Source organism: Gossypium hirsutum, chromosome A02 (assembly GCF_007990345.1).
Source record: "Gossypium hirsutum isolate 1008001.06 chromosome A02, Gossypium_hirsutum_v2.1, whole genome shotgun sequence".
Lineage (NCBI taxonomy): Eukaryota > Viridiplantae > Streptophyta > Magnoliopsida > Malvales > Malvaceae > Gossypium > Gossypium hirsutum.
Genome location: NC_053425.1, coordinates 90,308,060 through 90,312,769, shown reverse-complemented (window position 1 = coordinate 90,312,769; position 4,710 = coordinate 90,308,060). Strand labels below are relative to the sequence as shown.

General features: G+C 33.7%; 1 long non-coding RNA gene across 1 annotated transcript; it reads right to left on the bottom strand.

Annotated features, from left to right (window-relative positions):
- Positions 1-287: 287 nt before the first annotated feature.
- On the bottom strand, positions 288-955 carry LOC121213693 (uncharacterized). The gene is made up of 2 exons (XR_005909147.1): positions 793-955; positions 288-686 (listed from the first exon to the last, which is right to left on the bottom strand). It is a non-coding gene; the product is annotated as an uncharacterized lncRNA (long non-coding RNA).
- Between the last annotated feature and the right edge of the window lie 3,755 nt (positions 956-4,710).

Sequence of the window (4,710 nt, the reverse complement as noted above, 5' to 3'; positions counted from 1 at the left end):
TCCTGGTCCACAAGTTACTCCATTGATAACCAAATTTTTGGAACCATCCCCAATTGAAACACAGTCATCACCAGTTTTTATCTCTGAGTTAAGAACATTGACCCCATTTGATCTCCCAATGTGAATCCCATCTGTGTTTAGGCTTTCGTCAGGTGCAGATACAGTAAAATGTTCGAAAGTAATGTTTTTGCGTCCTAGAACATTAACGTGGAACTACTTGCTGTTTTTGGTAGTTATATCTTATATCATTGCGTTGGTTAAAAAATCAAACGTTAGGTTCTGTTTAATTCCAGAATGAAACAAAAAATAATTATTACTTAATTCTATTTATAAAAACAAAAGTCATAACTTCTTAATAAGAAAATAACTTACAATAGGAAGTGAACCACAATAATCATGACCTTTGCAACCTTCCCTTTTATAAGCAATGGTTCCCTGGCCATTGAAAACTCCTCCGCCAGACAATTTGAAATTTTGAATTCTATTGAAGCCAGTCCATTTAGGCTCCTTGAAAGCACCAAGGTTTGTCGGAGCCTTCACAATGCCTTCAACTTGAAGCTCAATAGGAGCCTTGCAAGGACCATCTAAGGTAGCTATACTTAAAAAATATATCCCCTTAGGAATCACAATTTTGACGGAGATGTCGAGGCACATGCTTTTTTCCAAGCATCCAACAATGGCTAAAACTAAAGGAAAAAAAATAAAAAAGATACATATAAAGATAAGAGATTTGGAAAATAGTTATGTATACTTTTATCTGATGACTATAAAGTTATATGATATTTTGCTTACCTTACTCAAATTTGTTTTCTCGTTTGGCTTTGCACCAAACTTTGCAACATAACACCACCAACTCCTCCTCCTTGACCTTCAACGGATGATATGGACAAAAGTACTAGTATTAACATGGATAAAACAAAATTAAATTGAATAGCCATACTTTATTTTTATTTACTTCAAAGAGAGAATGATTTCTTTCTTTTGTTTTGTTTCAAACCATCTTATATAGAGGGAGTAAGGCCAAATTACAAGCAACTAAACATTTTCTATTTTAATTAGCGTGGGTAAATAATATGACCAAGTTTTACTTACTATAATTAGCACTTCTTTTTCTTTTTGGAAGGAATTAACTCGTTAATTTGTCAAGAAACTTGATATAGTAAAAATAATTAACTAACACGCGACTTATATATAAATGAAAATGATGAATAAAATTGTCAACTTAGCTCGATTGGCATCGACATTGTTGCACATGCAAGAGACTGTGGGTTCGAGCATATTGAAGGGCATTAACGCTTTCCTATGTTAAGGGTTGGGAAGGAGTTATGAGTAGTTCTAGTCATTGTATAAAAAAATAATGAATAATATTATTCATTATTAATTTCATTTCTATTATATTAATAATTTATTATATGGTTAGATATAAATAATTAAATATGTATGTTTAATAATTAAATTTTTCCATTGACCAAACTGTTTTCTATGAAACAAACATAGGAAAATGTAGAAAATATTTTTCGGAAACCATTTTCAATGAAACAAACAGAGCCTGCCTTGACTGAGTTGGTATCACAAGCCAAGGGGCACCAACTCTGTTGGGTAGATTACTTGAATTCAAAGTCTCATTGCAATTTCATGTATCAGCCATGGTATAAAAGTGTAGTTATAGTGCTACTAAGTATCTTTGTTTTTTGTTTTTTAAAGAATAAACATAATATGCAAGTATGCTTTTATTTTATTTCAATTTAATGGTAAGGTTTTTTTTTAAATAATATCCATTCAACAAAAAAAATTTCAAGTGACGATCAAATCTCAGATAAATGTACAAAATAAGATGTAAATACAAAATGAATTACAAAAGAAAATCATACTTTGTTTGAATCAAGTTGAAAACTCTATCATATGTTGGTGTTTAGCCATTAGGGCTGAGAAGGTTAGACCTTGATGTGTAGAGTTTTGCCATGCCTTCACTCCTGCTAAAATGGACACACCTCAAGCACCCAATAAATGCGAAAATCTCGAGTAAAAATAGGCAAACTAAAGTTGCTTGAGAGCTCCCAAAAATGGGAAATCGAACCCTTAGGAGAGGAGCCAAGGAATGCATTATTATGTCAGAAAAAGAGGATGCTCATTCGCATCTCACTGGCGTCCACAGGCCAGTACTATGTCAGCTAATACAAAATTCAATGAGAAGGAAGATAAAGGGGGAAGGGAGGGTTGATTTTCAGCCATATAATCGTCAACAACCACACTGCCAACCGAAAGGTTAAGGCCTTACTTTAATAGCAATGTTGAAAACTTTAAAAATTCATATTTTAATTACTCTTGCCACTAATATAAAAATATTTATAAAAAAACAATCATTTAAATAATATAAATTAATAAATAAATTCATAAATTTTTTTGAAAAATTACACGAATTGTAACAGCCCGATTTTGGGCTTAGTCGGAAGAGTGGTTACAAGACCACAAATTCGAGACCGAGAAACTATTTTTATGATTATTTTGGTGTCATAGTTTGATTATGCGAGTGTATGAAAATAATTAGTGAATTGATTTTAGAGTTTGTGAGCCTAGTTACGAAAAAGGACTAAATCACTTAAAGGGCGAAAGTTTTGTTTTAATAGCCAAAGGTGCTAAATAGCTAGAGAACCAAAATTAGGGGTCTTTAAAGTGCAATTAAGCCCTTAAATATAGGCTGGCTAGTCATAGAGACAAAGATGAGACAGTTTTTAATGTTAGGTGAAATTTGGTGGATTATTTGACTAAAAGTATGATATCATCTTTTTTTCTCCATCTTCACCGCTGGAATTTTTAGCCATTCTAAGGGTTTTCGATGCTTGAAACTTTCAGCCACTTTTCCTCTCTCAAGTAAGTGATTTAGACTATTATTTTTGAAGATTTTGGTACTTTTGGAACCCTTGTTGCATGAGCTATCTATTTAGGGGACTATCTTGCAAAATGGTAGAAAGTTTAGAGATTCACCATGAGAGCATCTATGATATTTGCTGAAATTTTATGGAAGAAAATGAATCTTAGTTGTTTAATAAACAACTTTTGTGAAGTGGTGTTCATGAAAAACACCAAGAAAGGACTAGTTTGTAGTAATTGTAAAATAGATAGTAATATGGTGAAATAGTGGAAATTTTGGGTTTCTAAAAGAGTAAAAAGGGTTCGAGTAGGCTTAAGACATGAAGAAATTCAATAAAAATTGATTTTCGAGCCTAGGGGTAAAATGGTCATTTTGTGAAAGTCTAGGGGCAAAATGTTTATTTTTCCAAAAACATGAATTGTTGATTGTCTAAATTTATTTAGTGATTAAATGAGTGACTTTTTATTATTTTAGATCAAGAAATTTAAAATTCGAACCTAGACTGAGGGAAGGCCAAACAAGTAGATTAAATAGACTAGTCGCTTACATTTTGTAATCCGAGGTAAGTTCTATGTTAATAATGCAACTATATTGTTATGATGTGTGATTGAATTGATATTGCATAAATTGTTTTGATTGTGAATATGAGTATGCATGTTGAGAAATTAAAGCAATAAAGACTTTTGGTTGAACATTTGGAATTGATTTGGATATTCATGCCATGACATTGGGTGATATGTTTGCTAGTGTAAGACTTGTATAGGACATGCATCGGCCACATTATGAGAGCCAGTGTAAGACATGTCTAGGACATGCATCGACCTCGAGATATACCAGCCAGTGTAAGACATGTCTGGGACATGCATCAACATTGAGACGAGAGCTGGTGTAAGACATGTCTGGGACATGCATCGGCCACGAGATATACAAGCTAGTGTAAAACCTGTCTGGGACATGGCGTTAGCTTGTTGTGTGTCAGTGTAGGACTTGTCTGGGACATGGCATCGACACCATTAGATGAGAGCTAGTGTAAGACCTGTATGGGACATGGCATCGGCCTCGGTATATGAAAGTCAGTGTAAGACCTATCTGAGACATGGCATCAACTTTGATGTGCTAGCCAGTGTAAGACCATGTTTAGGACATGGCGTCGGCATCTTATCCCATGTTTGGGGCTATTGAATATCCAGTAGTATTCCGAATGGTTCAATGGGAGATTTATGGTTTATATCGAAATGAGAAGATTTATGACCATGTTGTGAGTGGTACAGATACCTAAATGAGCATTATGAAATTCAAGCTCTATTTACGTTGTATGGGTTGTAAGGAATGAAAGTGAGTAAGTTATGCCTATGACTATTAAGTGTATGTTACATGAGATGAGAAATGAATATGAGCAGGTAGCACTTATGAATCCTCACTTTAATGTGCAAATTAAGATATGTTGGGAGTATAGTCCCTTATGGTAACTTGTAGTAATTTCATTATTTACATGTAACTTACTAAGCTTTATGCTTACCCCTTTTTCCTTTCCATTTCCTTTTAGTGCCGCCAAGTTAGTCCGTGGATCAAAGAACGTCGGAGGCCTTATTCACACTATCATTTGAAGCACTTGGTACAGTTAGTCTTAACAATCTGAATATGGCATGTATAGGACCTTATAATTTTGATTTAGTGTCATATTTTTTTGGAGCCAAATGTGTTGGCTAGCTTTAGATTTTGACTCATTTTGTATAAGGCCATGAATGATGGCTAATATCGAAAGTTGATATATGAATATGAAAAGGTTGTTCATGAATGTGAAATTGTTGGCATGGTTGAACATGTGGATTTTAGTG